Source organism: Centroberyx gerrardi, chromosome 7 (genome assembly GCF_048128805.1).
Source record: "Centroberyx gerrardi isolate f3 chromosome 7, fCenGer3.hap1.cur.20231027, whole genome shotgun sequence".
Lineage (NCBI taxonomy): Eukaryota > Metazoa > Chordata > Actinopteri > Beryciformes > Berycidae > Centroberyx > Centroberyx gerrardi.
Genome location: NC_136003.1, coordinates 31,033,984 through 31,052,800, shown reverse-complemented (window position 1 = coordinate 31,052,800; position 18,817 = coordinate 31,033,984). Strand labels below are relative to the sequence as shown.

Here is an 18,817-nt window from a genome sequence, read left to right as displayed (position 1 = left end):
TCTCTTTGTATGCGTGTGTGTGTGTGTGAGAGAAGAAACAGAAACAGTGATTTTAGGTCTGATTGTCTGGAGGGAGGGCCTCCAGGACGAGATTCAGCCCACAAATGTTCTCTTTTGAATGCAGGAAATGACTCAGTGTCCTGCATCAACTAAAGAGCGTACTTTCATATTTGATAGTTGAAGTTTGCAGCCGTCCTCCAGAAGTGTCCATTCCAGGTAAGAAAAGGTAGATAAGTTCAAATATTGAGGAGACGACTTCTCATACTGAACGTCTCTTTGTAGCACAGTGTTTCTCAGGAACCTGAGCAGGCTGTGGCATCCTCACTGTCCTGTCTGCAACTATTTCACAAATGATTTTTAGATTAGCCCAATGCTTCTTATTGTAGTTTCAAACTGCTTCAGAGTGCTGGACCTTTTCTCACCTCTGGCTCACTCAAATGTCTCTGAGATTGTGTAAAGTAAGTTAAAAGGCAGAAAAAGGGCAGTGTTTTATCATTCGTATGCCTCAAAATGAAAATGAAACTAAAAATTAACTAAACCTAAAACATCAAAGTACTGTGCATACAAGAGGCTGTGGGAGGACAGTAGAGGTGAACTATTTCTCTTGTAGTGTAACTGAACCAGTCTTCTGTAAACTGAGTCAATTAAGCCTCTTTCACACTGGACAAAAAACCCACTAACACCCACTAACATCTGGCTTTTGTCTTCAGTGTGAAAGGGTACAATCGGCATTTATTCCCGGGTATTTATCGGCTCCAGCTCTGATCGGCAGTGATGGAAACATGACACCCGGGTGGACACGCTAATTTTCGCCCCTTTTCCGGCGCGATGCTATGACGTGGGTTGAAGTTCCGGACGTTGGTATTCACCAATGCATTTGTAACTTGATGCACCAGCATGCACACAGTTGCTATTCCAACTCCAAACAAACAAGAAATCGTGCGGTATTCTCCCGGTGTTGCGAACCACCACAGAACTACGGCGAGTCTCTGCCGTGGTTCTATAGGACTCTGAAAGTTTGTCGTTTGCCGTGTTATAGCGGGGGGCAAGCGGTTCGACCAAATAGTCAAATGTTGCCCGTGATATTCGAAAGTGGGCTTTCCATTGATCGTCGTCAAAACGTTCTATAGTTGACCAGTGTGCTCGATCTCGGACCCACATACGACGACCGGTCGGGGCCCCACTACCTACAAAAGCTATCATGGAGGCAATGAAGGCTTGTCGCCTCCGTCGGTAACTCAGCCACAAATTCCATCCAACATCGTTCAGTCAGCGTTGAGTTTGAAAGAGAGGCTGAAGTAAAAGATATAAAAAAGTAACCACCGTAACATTGTCACTGGCCTCCATGCTGCTTTCTACTGTTTGCTAACCCTGTTTTCCGGCGCGTTCGTGACGTCGAACGTGACACACCAGAAAAAAAAACAGAAAGGCAAACTTGTCTACTGGCAATGGGAAAGGAGTCAATCGCCTATTTTAGCGAGTTTACAAAGTTTAAAAAACCTGCATATACGCACTAATTTTGGTGTAAAACGGATATTAGATACATTTGCACATGTGCTGTGTTCTGAGCCCCTTTCTGTACACCCTTTACACCAATGACTGTCTCAGCCCCTCCCCCATCACAAAATACTTCAAATATTCAGACGACACAGCCATACTTGCACTCCTTAAGGACAATAACTCAGTCACTGCCTATCAACACACCATCTCCCACTTCACGCAGCGGTGTACAGATAACCACCTACACCTCAATGTCTCCAAGGCAAAGGAACTTCTCATCAATGTCCACAATAAACCCAGAACCACTGCCTCATTTATTCCTCATTTAGCTATTGCCCTTTTGTTGTTGACAGTCATGAAAACTAGCTTTATATAACTTTTTACACATTTATTCCTCCTTGGCGCAATATCATATGTTTCATTTGCTGCACATCCTCTTTTTTTCTTTTCTCTCTCTATCGGCTCCTGACCAGTAGTGTTGATTGGACATCTTGCCGTTTGATTACCATGAATTTCTTCATTATGATTGACACTTTAACGGCCCTGTGCTCGCTGACTGCTCTGCTCCATCAGATCAAGTGAAGAGGCATCACTCTGCTCACAATATAAATGTATTTATTTTTTCTACACAGTTAATATCATTCTATTGTCGTTTTGCCCACAGAGTCCTGCATCAGAATGTAAGCCATTATATTCTTTACAATCTGCCTTTGCGGGCCAAAATGTCAGTGGAATGCTTTTAATATTGCAGAACAGAACACGTAATTACAAGTTATTTAATTTAGGGCCAGAGTGACACCTCTTCCCATGATCTATGCAGCTTTGTTTTTGGCTGCAGTTTGGAGGGCTGCCTTGGCTGCTGTCTGCTCCTCACTGATATGAAGCCCTATCAAGACTATTTCTTGTGGCGCACTTTTTTCATATGGAGATACTCTCTTCATTCAACTTCATTCCACATTGCACGAAGTCAAAGGCTTTTCAAAATAAAAGTCCCGCGGTTGATTTTTCAATGCGGAGGCAAAATAACACAATGTTGTGGTTTATTTTTTGAGGGGGACATTTTAATCATCTTTTAATATTGGAGGGGACATGTCAGCACCCGTAAAGCACTTACAGCACACGGTGATGACCCCAGCCACCCCCTAAATTTCACCTTACTCCCATCTGGCCGCAAATACAGATCCCTGATTTGCAAAAAGGCGCTTCAGCAAGAGCTTTGTGCCCTCTGCCCTCAAGCTATAATGGACTTGTGCCCTTGTGATTTATTTATGCTCTTTTTTCCTGTGTCCCACCCTTTTTTAGGGCTTTGTTCTGTTTTTGTGACTGGCTCTGTGCCCCTCCTTGTCTTTGTCTTTGTTGGATGTTGTTTTCAATTTTTGTATGTGTACAGGCTGTGAAAACAAATTTCCTCTAAGAAGACAATAATTAATCTATTTTATTTACGGACCTGTTACTGTGCAAATATTTTATTTGTATGAAATAACATCAAAGTATTGTTTTCCCTAAAATATGTTTTAAGTTGTTCTTAACATGAACTGTGGATCCTGTCACTGAAACAGTTTTCATTTTAAAGCAGCACTTGGCAAATCTGCATGTTGGCGTCTCCATGGCAGCGAGAGACGGTGATGCGTGGGTTGACTCAAAGTTTTTGGGCTCCGCTGCACCCGTGGTTGGGGGGGGGGGGGGGGGGGGGAGAGGGGGGAATCTTGTTGATGAACTTTGGGCGGGTTGCGGGTCGGTTAAAATAAGAAAATATGTAAGCCTACAAGATAGGCTTGGCTGGGCAAAGAAAAACAAGTTTTCAAAGTATTTAAAAAACATTGGGCTTGAAATAGCAGGTTGGCCATCTATTAGTGAACAGCGGGGCTTCGGGCGGGTTCATAAAAGCTGCAGTCTCCTACAGTTACTTCTGAATACACGCACTGCTCTATTGAACAGAGCCAGATGGAGGCAAGAGGATCAGCCTCAGGTGAGAGTCAGGACAGCAGAGTTCAGGCGATTAGATAACGTACAAATTTAATAAAGCTAAAACAAGTGTATTCCTGGTTTTGCTAAAGATGTTGTTGATGCCATCATATAAAAGTGATGCCCATCTCCTAAATGGTGCCCTTGTACACAATGACATTCAGTTCGTATGCAAGTCTCAACGTGGTGCATAAATTTTGAGCAGTGATAAGGACATAGTCATAGTTTTCTGAAATGAATCAACACCCCTCCAGCCAATCAGAATCAAGTATGTGTGACCGAGAGGAGAAGCCAGGTACATTAATTGACAACGCCACCTTGGGAATTTCACCCAAAGAGTTCTTAACCAGAATTGAGTTATACCCTTTCCAAAAAAAAGGAGCAGAGGCGTAGTTTTCCAAGTATAAAAAGTTACAAGTTTATTTGGAATTTACAACAGATCCAAGTTAAAACCTCGAATACAGGAAGCTTAACGCTCTTATAAATTGATAAAAACGTACAGGTTGCTACAACATAGAGGCCTCTAACAGCCAGGAGGAGTGGTTGATTGTCCATAGAGAGAGGCTAAAGTACTAAGGCTATCCCAGAGGAGTCAAGGCCACACGTGCGGGTTCACTACAAAATAGCACAGCAAATGGTGAATAATATGATATGTATATAAAACGAAACACATGCAAACAGGTGACTAGGAAGGGGGAATTGCCAGCAACCGCCTCTCTCTGCAGGACAACTGCTCCTCCGCTCCTGACAAGGCCGACCTGCAGCCAGAGGTTTAAAAGAAAGAAAAACAGGCAGCTGGTTTGGGATGAAGTAATGAGGCTATCGACAGAATGTTTTCCCCATGTACAGTTTCAAAAAAGGAACAATTATACACAGACAAGATCAAAATTAGGCAAAACAACAGCTGACAATCTTCACTCCAGCATAAGGTGCCAGAAACCATGCTCCAACCATTTCCAGGGAGACGAGGGATGAGGGGAGCACAACCAAACACACTAAATTGCCAAGTACTTATTGAGGGGCACCTACTTCTATGTAATGAGCAGCACCTGTGCTCTGTAATGGGTGTTAACCACTCTAGGGGAGGGCACCTTTAAGGTGACCCGCCCCCGAGCGAAACCTGGCTACAGAGTGGGCCAGCCCTCTAAAGTCAGCCTGGCTACATATGCATCCAGTACATGTATAATAAATATTAATGGATAATATTTTGAGAGCTACTTTTTTGTCATGTCATGTTTCCTCTAGCAGGAGGAAGTTGAGCCACTTTTGAGTGAAGTGGATGATAATAATAGTGATAGCCAGGTACAATCACCTTCAATCAAGGAAATGCTCCTGAAATAGTATTTTTTCAAAGGTAATGTTGTCCATATCACAGCAAGGACAACAAGAGACTGAGGGAGACAGAGAGCAGCCAGAACAACCAAACCCCGAATCCAGGACAGGACGCTGCACCACCCATGGTCACTAAAAGCCTTTTTTTCCTGTGTATTTTATGTTTGCAGCTGTTAGTGCTCAGTGAGGTTAGACTGGTTCCAGACTCCTGAATCTCGTCCCACCCACTTTTCATATTTTGTCGAGCGATGTTATGCTGAGGATATTTTAGACCATGAGGGGTGTTTGTTTAACCTTAAAGGGATAGTTCGGTATTTTTAACCCTGGGCCCATATAAAAAAAATTTCCGTCATGATCCCTATTAGTAGAAACCAGAACTCCGCCCGTTCGGTAACACCGGGAAGCCCCCTCCTACTCTACTGCAATAGAAACCTAGGGCATATGCGACAGTCTTTGAAAACTATGATAAACTTTGTTTTGCAACACAAACAAAACAAAACATGTTATTTGGGCCCAGGGTTCAAAATACCGAACTGTTCCTTTAAAAATCAAGTTCAAATTTTCACAAAAAAAAAAGAAAAAAAAAGCATTAAAATTAAGCATTTTGCAAAAAAAATATCCAGCGGGGGAAATATCCAGAGTGAATTCTGGCCACTGACATCACTGGATATATCTGTGAAAAGAAGTGAAAGTTTTCTGAACACAAATCAAGAGACTTCTCTGTGCTCCGTCTGTCTGAACAGGTCGACCTGCTGCACCGTCATCATGGCTGAAGGGGATACATGTCGGGAGTGCACCATAGAGATCGAAAATGGATGTTTGAACTACATCCTTTCTAACCCCAGGTAGCTGTATATTTTTTCAAATGTTTTCTCACATGAATTGTCCCCAAATAGCCTCAATTCATTAAGATTCTCCTACTGTTTCTATGTCTAGGATGTATCTTTATAGCGGACGCTGCGCCAAACCTTTGCCGCTCACTCTTGGCCCTTCCGCATCTGCCGCTGCACTGTTCACCAAGACTCCTTTCTCACTGAGGGGAGCTGTTGGCGTCATCACTTACGATCTCCTCAATAATCTTACCAGCGAGCTCACTGAGAACATGGCTGTCATGTTCTCTGTGCCCTTTGATTTTAACCTTTACTCAAACTGGTATGCAGTGGGAATCTTTGACATGAGCAAAAAATTCGGTAAGAGTCTTTATCGCGAGATGTATTACGATGAAGAGCAAAGGTCCTTCAGAAGAGGCAAAGCAGAACGCCCCGGTCTCACAGTGGGACCCGGTCTCACTTATAAACACCATGATGTGACCATCAGGGCCACGATGACACATGCTCGCCAGCCTGTCATGAAGGTGCAAGTGAACAACGGCTCAAATGAGCAGTGTTGGGCAGTAATGCGTTACTCAGGAAAGAGTAATGAGTGATGTAACTAATTACTGCTCGTGAGTAATTAGTAAAGTAATGTGATTACTTTACTAATAAGTAAAGAGTAATTGATTACATTTTCCACTTTCAAACATGTTCTCAAGCTGTGGGCTGTCAGATCCCCCCCTCCCCGCATTTATACTCATATAGAATATTAATTAGTTTTACTGATTCTTCTCCTGAGCGCCAAGGATCAAGACTATACCTTATAGATGTCTATCTGCTTTACTGTATTATTCCATTGCTTCTATGTTCTGTAGTGAATTCCCACAAGAAATATGAGTTGATGTGACACATGATGATGCATCGGACAAAACCTGTTTGAGCCTGATACTTATTCTGTGATGTTCCCTGTAATGATATCTGTGATGCTGTGTGGCTTTATTTAGACTGAAGACGATTTTCCTATCAGTGCTGTGCTTCAAACCTTGTTTCAGAGTAAAATCTCAAACACTCAATAAATCCACAGAATCAGTCTCTTTGTATGCGTGTGTGTGTGTGTGTGTGTGCTTGGTAGTTGTACCATTTGTAGCATCCCTGAAGCAAGTAAAGTATGTTTATTATTGGGCCGGTCATCACAGAACGGTCTGCCTAACCACCAGTTTGTCCTGCTGCCACCAGTTTGTAAGATTACTTGGCATTTGAAGCTTTATTTGATAACTGACAGTGAAAAGCCACAGGAAGGAAAGAGAAAGATGAAATATGACGAAGGTCCCAGGCCAGATTCAAACTGAAGATGTCACTATAACACAGTATGTGCCTTAACCATCAGGTCAACCCCAATAGCAATTAATGTTAATGTTAACATTTGACTACAACATGCCACTACTAACGCTAACTGCTACTAGATACGTTAGCTAGTGTGCTAATCAGATGTGTTAACAGCAACACAGTGATGGTTAGCTGACCAGATACTATGGTTAGCTAGCTAACAAGCTGACATTATCTAAACACTAAATCAATCAGATGGATCAGTGATGAAATGATCAGTTCAGTCAAAAACAGCACAGAAATTCATCATGTCTATTCAATTCTGAGCTGAGGAGGACCTCCAATATGGCCGCCACCAATCATCATACTATAAAGCAAGGAATCTCTGTCTGTATGTGTGTCCTTCGCATATATCTCGAGAACCGTTTGTCCGATCTACTTCACACTTGGCGGGTGTATTGCTGGGGACCCACGGACGTGCAGTGTCTGATTGGACATGCAACACGTTCAATATTAATAAACTCTGAATAAACAAGCGAACAGCGCTCTGTGCAGCAGCGGGGCTCAAAGCAAGCGACTGATAGCCTACGCCTATTGTGTGTTATTTTTTATGAACGGGCACTGCACTAGTATATGTCAATTTCTGAAAATACAGAGTTCTCCAGACGGTCAGAGGTAAGAACCTCCACCCACAGTTAGTTTATTACCCGGGATATAATTGTTTCAACTGTTAGATTGAGAGAGGAGCTAGAAGCCTGAGATGTGATCAGTTTGAAAGGGTTTGGGTTTGAGCAAACAAGAAGATTCTGGCTGAGCTCGTTATGTCTGCTTTGAGCTTGACCATGGACCAAGAAGCTACTGATTTTCCACAGTTCTCCCCAGTAATTTGTAGCATGAGTAATTAGTGTTGGAGCAGAGTGATAATGGTAAATAAAACTCCTGTTTTGATTAGCAAACATGACAGACTGATGGAAACATCACATTCAACAGGTGGTGAAGCAGCTGTTATACAGGTTGAGGTGCAGCAGAGCCTCAGTGTTTGTTTACCTTGTGCTTTTCCTCACTGTGAGTGAAGACTGCCCTCTTCTGCCATAAGAGAGAACTGCAGCTCATCCCTGCATCAGTCTTTATAATATGCACCATGTAATGTTCAGCAGCAGAGGATGCAGAAGACCCACAGAGGAACAATCACACACCGTCTGTGAAAAAGCTTTCATTGAACTCATAATACACCAAGTTTTTGGGCAATTTCCCTGTTAAGTTGTGATTCCTGGGAATAGCACACACTTTGACACAGTGAAAGCACAAATGACAGTGAAAAGTGCTGAAACTGTTGAAACAATAGCAAACTTGTCATCTTCCTGAGAACAGCACACATGTAAACACACTGAGTCGTCTGCAGCAGTCGCAGTGTGAAACTGTCTGACTGACTGATGAACTGGCTTTCATGTTAAACATTAATCCAACCACTGTGAGATCAGAATTCTTCTCAGTCCATCTCCCCTCAATTCTTTATTGATTCTGGTTGGACCTGGAAATTATTGAGTTTGACAAAAGACTGTTTTGAACTTTGTCCCACCTGTCCACCCTATTTGCAGAGTTGCCAAGTCCGCTTATTATAAGTGACTTTGGGCTTGTTTTTCTGTAAAGTCGCTTACAAATATTGGTAGTCGCGGGTTGCGTTTTTTTTGGGCTTGTTTCTAAAGTGTAGTTGCTTATTTGGGCTTTCTCCCTTGTTGTCAAGCAGATGTTTTCGATAGTTTGTCCTGTTGCAGGATCCGTCCACAACCCTGTTCCCTCCGCCCCTCCCCTTCCCCCATTTTTTTCCCCACCCGCATTCTGCGAAGACCCGCTCTACTCTGCCTCTGATTGGCTCTGACCCTGATGGCAATGAGTACTAGCCAATCAGAGGCAGAGTAGAGCGGGTCTTTGCGGAATGCGGGTGGGGAAAAAAATGAGTGAGATAGACATTTCAATTTCAAGGCAAAATATTTTGGGCCATGCCACATTTTCCACTCACGTTTCACCACCTGTTCAAATGTTTTCACATCATTTTAGTTTATTTAAGACTTTTCTAATTCACTTCAATTGTTTGTCAGACATCGGTCATCAGCTAACCATTCATATTTGTCCCTTTATTGTAAAGAACATTTGTCAATGGGAACGATGGGTATATAAGGGTATTATTATATTTCTTTTCCTGGGAGTTTTTCCTTGTGTGCATTTAGGGTCTAAGGCTGGGGTGCCGGGTAGGTTAGGCTATATAGAATAGGTAGATTGTTTGTCTCGCTAAATCTGCTCCTACCTACCTTGTGTTTTTCATTATGCTGTCCTACAAAATTTTGTTTACCACTGATTGTGTTTAGTTAGATCTAGCTAGACACATTCTCTGTAAAGCCCTCTGAGACATGCTTGTGATAAAGGGCTATATAAATAAATAAACTTGACTTGACTTGACATAAGAGATATAGATCCCTCCATTATAATGAAAGGAGGAGCCACTTTATTGCTGCAGACTAAGATTATTTGTAATTTCTCCTGTTTCTGGGTTGTAATTATTTAAAAATGGGATCTTCTGCAGTCCGCATTGTTGCCGACACTTATGTGAATGTCCTGGCTTAAGTCACTCTATACTGTCTTTTTTTTATTGCTGAGAGATATATTTAATTTTCAAGTCGGTGGGCTCTTGCTGCAGCACACACACACACACACACACACACACTGCCACTGACACACCCCTGTTTCCCTGACAACCTGCCACACCAAAAATGTGGCTGATGCGGGCGGGGGGGAGGAGAGCGTCCCACTCTTTAGATTGTGATTGTGTGGTCTGATCTGACGTGACAAGTTCATGTCAGACCTGTCCAGTATGATTCTAAAAAGTATTTCGAGGGCTGGACACGTTCAGTTTTGAAGCTACAGTACATTAATTTGCACTGAAAGAGATTTCTTTCGATACTTAGATACTGTGACATAACAGTGCCGTGTGTTTTTATTGTTACGGTTCTTTTCTTTTGTTCTTTTATCTAACAAAGCTGATGGAGACAAATGCTATTTTATCCATTACCTGTACTTTTTTTTTTCTACATACATTTTTACCTGTTGACGATGATTAAACTTAACTAATTAATTATTTAAAATAACTATTATAATAATTATTAAAAAATGACTAAAATAAAATCAAAAGAAACTCCCGGGCTGAAAACGAGCCCCTCTCCGGCCCTGAATGCAGCGCAGCACAGATGCTCTGTAGAGCCCGGGGTCAAAGTCTGTAAAACCACACAGCCTCACTTCTCTGTCTCTGCCGCTCTGCCCGTCTCTCTCCTCAGTAAAACTCATTATATGACATTTTGTTCATCCCTCGATGCAGGTGAAAATTTGCGTGTGTGTGTAGATGTAGAGAAAGGAATAGCTGGCAAAGTTAACATGATTTCAGGTTGTAACCTGTCAGCGTCTGATTGTCTGATTATCTGATTATCCGGAGGTAGGGCCTTATAGGACGAGGTTCAGCCCCCAGCTGTTCTCTTCTGAATGCAGGAAATGACCCAGAGTCCCGCATCAAATATATATAAGGAGCGTGCTTTCAGTCTAACAGTTTCAGCTTGCAGTCGTCCTCCAGAAGTTTCCATTCCAGGTAAGAAAAGATGGATAAGTTCAGCTTCTCATCCTGAACGTCTCTTTGCAGCACAGTGTTTCTCAGGAACCTGAGCAGGCTGTGGCATCCTCACTGTCCTGTCTGCAACTATTTCACAAATGATTTTTAGATTAGCCCAATGCTTATTATTATAGTTTCAAACTGTTTCAGAGTGCTGGACCTTTTCTCACCTCTGGCTCACTCCAACATCTCGGACACTGTGTAAAGTAAGTTAAAAAGGCCGATAATAGTGTTTTACCATTCATATGCCTGTGAAAATGAACCAAACCTAAAATATAAATGTATATATATACTGTATATTTGAGGTTGCTGGAGGACAGTAGACAGAGGTGAACTATTTCTCTTGTAGCGTAACTGAACCAGTCTTTGTGGAAATCTGTAAACTGAGTCAAGTCGATACATTTTATTTACGGATTTGTTACTATGGAAATATTTTATATGCATGAAATAATGACAATGTCAAAGTATTGCTAAAAAAAAAAGGTTTTCCTTAGAATATGTTTGTGAAGTTGTTGTTAACATAAACTGTGGATACTGTCATTGAAACAGTTTTCAAAGCTGCACTAGGCAACTCTGCATGTTAGTGGCTCCAAATGGCAGCGAGAGGAAACTGTTTGGAAAATTAGAACGTCAATACCCAGAAATCCTGTAATGTGACGTCAGTAAACTGCCACAGCCCCGGCCGGTCTGTGATGCTTCATACCGTAGGAAAGCAAAGAGAGGACTAGGACTGCAAGCAGTCATGGACGGGGCCGGCCAGATGTAGCGTTAAGAGGAAAAAGAGAGTCACAGCAAACAAAGTGCATTGACTCAGCATCACCCAGGACTTGAACTCACAACTTTTGACACCAGGTCATGATCTTGTTGAGCTATCTGTTGGTGCTTTGGAGAGAAGAGGCGTCACACTATGACTGAGGCAGCCAGCAGGGTGCATGATAAGATCTGTCCATCCATACAAAGGCAGATTTCAAACTAGTGTCAAATATTCCAATTTTAAGATAAAATTCTGAGAATTTGCATACTTTATCTAGACAAAATAGAGATGTCTGCAATTTATTTGTACAAGGATTGAATGCTCCATAGGTGAATAACTGATGTTTAAAGATGCTCTATTTTCCATTGACTACAATGGTTTCCATAAAGGCAGAATTCGAATCATTTTAAAAAGTTTTTGAGTTAGCAGTCGGGAATTCTGTACGTTTCATCTACCAAGACAGGAAAACATTTTCTATTTTTTACATGAAGATTGGGAATCAAATAAGCAGCAATTCACCGTGGCTGTGTACAGTACCATTTACAGTCAGACATTTTGATGAGCTGTGGGCTCAATTTTTGATTAAATGGAAAACCCCACGATTGTTTTATTTGGGCAGGTCTAATGATGCTCTGTAATGATTTTCATCTAATTTGTGGGACTAGTTAGATTTAATTAGTTTTACAGTTTTTAATAAAAGCAGAGTGGTGGACTTCATAATTTAGTATAGATACCAGTGTATGAAAGTTTTGTCTTGTTTCGACTGATAACCTCAGACAATTACAGAGCTGAAGCATGTATTGTTGATTTTTTATGATTTTTTAAAGTTTTAAACTTTAGACCGCTGCTGTAGCGCCACCATCTGGACTATTCGCCCCAGACTTTAGTGAGTGTAGTTTGGCATGGGACTGGTACCATGTTTGGTGGGTTTTCTTGCATAGGAAGGCAGTTTTAGTAAGAAAGATAGAATAATAATAATAAAACATTGACATAATAATACATTGGGGCCGCTGCCGCCGGCCATCTAACGATGGTGAGTCCAGCTTTCTCTGCTGCTGTTTAGGAGACAGTTTGGATTTTACTCTTAAGTTTGGATTTGTCACTTCCTGGTTTCAGGGAAGATTATAAACACAAAACCAGAATGTCATTGGTGCAAACAGAGCAGATCTACAAGGTCTCAGTTAGAGGGGATGGGACGCTCTGCTCTGCTGCAGCCACACTGTGGTTTAGGCTGATAAGACAAATCTGAATGTAACTCTTGATGCCTATCTGTGAAAAGAAGTGAAAGTTTTATGAACACAAATCAAGGGATTCTTTGTGCTCCTGTCTGTCTGAACAGGTCGACACACTGCAGTCATCATGGCAACACATCGGCAGTGCACCATAAAGATCACAAATGGATGTTCTAACTACGTCTTTTATAACCCCAGGTAGCTGTATATTTTTTCAAATGTTTTCTTTCTTATATTAACATGAATTGTCCCCAAATATCCTCAGTTCTCTAAGATTCTCCTGTTGTTTCTATGACTATAGGGTGTATCTTAATAGCGGACGCTGCGCCAAACCTTTGCCACTCACTCTTGACCCTTCCACATCTGACAGTGCGCTGTTCACCAATACTCCTCAAACAACAACGGATGCTGCTGGCGTCTTCACTTATGATCTCCTCGATAATCATACGTACCAGTCCACTGACAAAATCGCTGTCATGTTCTCTGTGCCCTACGACATTGAACATTACTCAAACATGTATGCAGTGGGAATCTTTGACATGACCAAAGACTGTGATTACAATCTTTATCATGAGATGTATTATGAAGAGCAAACGTGGTTCGTCAGAGGCGAAGCAAAAGGCCCCAGGCTGACTTATGAAAGCAGTGGTGTGACCATCACGGCCACAATGACAGATACTTACGAACCTGTCATGAAGGTGCAAGTGTTCACTCCCCAGGTGGCTCACCGAGTAGAGCACGTACCATATACGGCTCAGTGCTCCCCACAGTGACCCGGGTTTGAATCCAGCCCGTGGTCATTTGCTGCATGTTCTCCCCTCTCTCTCCCATACCTTCTTGTCTCTGTCTCACACTATCTCTGTCAATAAAATGCCTAAAATAAATCTTAAAAAAAAAAAAAATGAAGGTGCAAGTGAACAACAAATGAAATGAGTGAGTCAGAACTGCTGAAATGTAAAGCATCTTTCAGTTTGTATGTCCAATATGACTCTGCTTTCCTTATTGAAGAATGCATGATTTCATATTTTAGCAGTCTGGGCTGATAGAATATAATGTCAGAGCATCACAGTGATCTGGGAAAACCAAATGTTGCTCTCAAGCATGTTCACAAGCTGTGGGCTGTCAGATTTTTTTTCCTGCATTTATACTTATATAGAATGTTAATTAAGTATTTTCACTGATTTTTCTGCTGAGCACCAAGGATCAAGAATATACCTTGTATATATACTGTATATACCGTGTCTGTCTGCTTTACTGTATTATTCCATTGCTTCTAAGTTCTGTAATGAATTCCCACTTTTTGTAGTCGTTGTAGTATGAGAGCACAAGAGGATCCTGCTCAGAAACTGAAGACTATGAGTTGATGTGACACATGATGATGCATCTGACAAAACCTGTTTGAGCCTGATACTTATTCTGTGATGTTCCCTGTAATGATATCTGTGATGCTGCATGGATTTATTTAGACTGAATGATGTAAAACACTGTGAGAGCGCCAAGACGATTTTCCTATCAGTGCTGTGCTTCAAACCTTGTTTCAGAGTAAAATCTCAAACAATAAATCCACAGAATCAGTCTCTTTGTATCTGTGTGTGTGTGTGTGTGTGTGTGTGTGTGTGTGTGTGTGTGTGTGTGTGTGTGTGTGTGTGTGTCTGCTTGGTAGTAGTACCATTTGTAGCATCCCTGAAGCAAGTAAGTGTAGTAAAGTAAACTGTGTTTATTATTGGGCCAGTCATCACAGAACATTGTGCCTAACCACCAGTTTGTCCTGCTGCCACTTGATTACATACAAAGAGTACAGAGTACTTGATTATAATTAGAAACTTCACTGCATATCCCCGGGACACAGACATTATGGTTAGCAGCGTAAGGGTCAGACTGCAGTATACAGTACAACAAAAAATGACTTGTATGTATACCTGAAGAGAAAACTTGACTTTCAGCAGGTGGTGAAGCAGCTGTTATACAGGTTGAGGTGCAGCAGAGCCTCAGAGTTTGTTTACCTTGTGCTTTTCCTCACTGTGAGTGAAGACTGCCCTCTTCTGCCATAAGAGAGAACTGCAGCTCATCCCTGCATCAGTCTTTATAATATGCACCATGTAATGTTCAGCAGCAGAGGATGCAGAAGACCCACAGAGGAACAATCACACACCGTCTGTGAAAAAGCTTTCATTAAACTCATAAACCAGCTATTCATGGTTTCTGACCGCATGAATCAAAATAATAAATGTACACTGGATAGACAGAAGACTATAGAAAAATAACTACTTTGATCACAGGTTTCACTCTCCACCTTGTTATCTGTCCAACTAAAATATAAAGAGCTCTGCAATTCTTGTCTGAGTCATATCTATGAAGGTTTTATTGGAGCAAAATACCTGAGATCTTGTATGATTAACGCTCAGAATCACAGAGTTGTATGTGTACTCAAAAAATATATTGAAGAAAAACAACACATTTGAGTAAATATATTATCAAGTGTGCAGCTTCAATTCCATTCATTCAAATGTTCACTTGCACATTTTTAAATCCTTTCTGTGAATTCAAATTTAGGCCACAGGTGTGTGAATGTTTTCTGAGAGGGAGATTTTGGGAGGTTGGACAATTTCCCTGTTAAATTTTTATTCCTGGGAATAGCACACACTTTGACACAGTGAAAGAACAAATTACATTTAAAAGTACTGAAAAAGTACTGAAGTACTGACACACTAGCAAGGCAAACTGAGCTTACAAAGAAACAACAAGTGTGCCATCTTCCTGAGAACAGCATGTAAACACACTGAGTCGTCTCTGCAGCAGTCGCAGTGTGAAACTGTCTGACTGACTGATGAGTCATGTGATCAGCTGGCTCTCATGTTAAACATTAATCCAAGCACTGTGAGATCAGAATTATTCTCAGTTCCCTTCGATTCTTCTGATTGGACCTGGAAATTATTGAGTGACAAAATAACTATTTTGAACTTTGGGTATCAATAACACAGGTTTAAAAAAGTAAGGTTAGTATTATGGGTTTATAAGGGATTTATTCATGGGTTGATTCATGGAGACACTAGTATTTAAGGGATTTTTCATGCCTTTTGTGCATGGTTTATAGTAATTCATGAGTTATTAAGTGAGACCTCTACTTTTGTGTGCATTTTTATTTTCTCCTTGCTATTTGGAACTAGTAGCAACTGATAACTATGGAAACTAAGCAACGATTTTGAAGAGCAAGTAGTTTGTGAAAAAAATGATGTCCTCATATGAGGACAATGGGTTTACATTGTAACATTAAATGTAACATTTTAATATTACCTTCTATTGTATAGCACAACGAAGTCACCAGTATGTATCAAATTCTTTACTTCAATGCAATAACCTTGCAGTGCAAAAACATAAACAACAAACAAATGAAAACAATGTAGACAAATTGTAACGCATGCAAAACTATTGTTCTATCTATATTTACAAACAAAACACACGCAAAGTGTTACTTTCAGCCCTTTTTATGTCTTTTTTTAATTTAATTTTCATTACTATCATTACATTCATTATTATATTATTTATACTCGTTATTGGTGGTGGTAGTAGTAATATTAGTATTATTACTGCTATTGCTATTACTATTATTATTAGTATTATTTGCTTTTTTGGATTTTCTGTCTTGTCTTGTTTTAATAATGTTTATTACTTAGGTAGAGGCCATGAATGAGCCCTGAGGGTTTCATGCCTCTTACCCTGCACTATTGTTTTTTGTTTCTTCTCGTCTTCCCTTTCTTGTAAATAAAACTGAAACTGAAACTGAAACTGAAACTGAAATGCTGTGAGGTGATGTCAGTAAACTGCCGCAGCCCCGGCCGGTCTGCGATACTTTCTACAACAGGACACCAAAGAGACGAGAGGAAAAGATCTAACGTTGGTTAGTCCAGCTTTCTCTGCTGCTGTGTAGACAGTTTTCACTCTGAACTTTCTATTTGTCACTTCCTGGTTTCAGGGAAGATTCTAAACACAAAACCAGAATTTCATTGGTGCAAACAGAGCAAATCTACAAGGTCTCAGTTAGTGGGGATGGGACGCTCTGCTCTGCTGCGGCCACACTGTGATTTAGGTTGATAAGACAAATCTGAATGTAACTCTTGATGCATCATCTGCCTATCTGTGAAAAGAAGTGAAAGTTTTATGAACACAAATCAAGGGAGTTTGTGCTCCATCTGTCTGAACAGGTTGTCAAGCTGCACAGTCATCATGGCTCTCTCCCTCATAGTGATTTCTTCATTTGCAGGAGCTGCAATGAGTGCTGAAATTGGTGGATTGATTCCAACACATCGGCAGTGCACCGTTGAGATCATGAATGGATGTTCTGACTACACCCTTTGTAACCCCAGGTAGCTGTATACTTTTTCAAAATGTTTTCTCTCTCTTACACTATCTCTCTTATATTTCTCCCTTAGATTATTATCTGCAAATTCATTCATTCAAGATTCTCCAACTGTTTCCATGACTAGGATGTACCTTAGAAGCGGCTTCTGTGCCAGTCCTTTGCCGCCTACTCTTGGCCCTTCCAGATCTGACACTGCGCTGTTCACCAAGACTCCTCACTCACTGAGGGGAGCTGTTGGCGTCTTCACTTACGATCTTCTCAATAATCGTACAAACCAGTTCACTGACAAAATCGCTGTCATGTTCTCTGTGCCCTTTGACTTTAACCTTTACTCAAACTGGTATGCAGTGGGAATCTTTGACATGAGAAAAGTCTGTGATTACGATCTTTATCATGAGATGTATAGCGAAACTGAGAAGAGGTTTGTCAGAGGCAAAGCAAAAGGCCCCAGTCTGACTTATGAAAGCCATGATGTGACCATCATGGCCACAATGTCAGATGCTTATGAACCTGTCATGAAGGTGCAAGTGAACAACAAATGAAATGAGTAAGAACTGCTGAAATGTAAAGCATCCTTCAGTTTGTATTTCCAACATGCTTCTGCTCTCCTTTTTTTAGAATTTCTGATTTATTATTCTAATAGTCTGGGCTGATAGAATATAATGTCAGTACCACAGTGATCTGGGAAATGTTAATAAATGCTCTTTTTTCCCCCTGCATTTACAGTCATATATTATATTAATACGTATTTTCACTGATTTTCTCCTGAGCAGTATCAAGAATATACCTTATAGATGTCTGTCTGCTTTACTGTATTATTCCATTGCTTCTATGTTCTGTAATGAATTCCCACTTTTTGTAGTAGTTGTAGTATGAGAGCACAAGAGGATCCTGCTCAGAAACTGAAAAATGACAAAACCTGTTTGAGCCTGATACTTATTCTGTGATGTTCCCTGTAATGATATCTGTGATGCTGCATGGATTTATTTAGACTGAATGATGTAAAACACTGTGAGAGCGCCAAGACGATTTTCCTATCAGTGCTGTGCTTCAAACCTTGTTTCAGAATAAAATCTCAAAACACTCAATAAATCCACAGAATCAGTCTCTTTGTATTTGTGTGTGTGTGTTGTGTGTGTGTGTGTGTGCAAGTGAAGTTTGTTTATCTTGAGCCAGTCATAACAGAACAAAGAGTACAGAAAATATACTTGATTATAATTAGAAACTTCACTGCATATCCCCGGGACACAGACATTATGGTTAGCACCGTAAGGGTCAGACTGCAGTATACAGTACAACAAAAAATGACTTGTATGTATACCTGAAGAGAAAACTTGACTTTCAGCAGGTGGTGAAGCAGCTGTTATACAGGTTGAGGTGCAGCAGAGCCTCAGAGTTTGTTTACCTTGTGCTTTTCCTCACTGTGAGTGAAGACTGCCCTCTTCTGCCATAAGAGAGAACTGCAGCTCATCCCTGCATCAGTCTTTATAATATGCACCATGTAATGTTCAGCAGCAGAGGATGCAGAAGACCCACAGAGGAACAATCACACACCGTCTGTGAAAAAGCTTTTATTAAACTCATAAACCAGCTATTCATGGTTTCTGACCGCATGAATCAAAATAATAAATGTACAGTGGATCGATGGATTGGTGGAGATTCTTGTTAGATAGAAGACTATAGAAAAATAATTACTTTGATCGCAGGTTTCACTCTCCACCTTGTTATCTGCTCAACTAAAATATAAAGAATTCTGCAATTCTTGTCTAAATCATATCTATGAAGGTTTTATTGGAGCAAAACACCTGAGATCTTGCATGTTGGGATTTACACTCGGAATCACAGAGTTGTATTTGTAGTCAAAAAATATATTCAAGAAAA

General features: G+C 40.8%; 1 long non-coding RNA gene across 1 annotated transcript; it reads left to right on the top strand.

Annotated features, from left to right (window-relative positions):
* The first annotated feature begins 10,537 nt into the window (after positions 1 to 10,537).
* Positions 10,538 to 14,138, top strand: LOC144539482 (uncharacterized). The gene is made up of 4 exons (XR_013504982.1): positions 10,538 to 10,569; positions 10,741 to 10,796; positions 12,684 to 12,774; positions 12,878 to 14,138. It is a non-coding gene; the product is annotated as an uncharacterized LOC144539482 (long non-coding RNA).
* Positions 14,139 to 18,817: the final 4,679 nt, after the last annotated feature.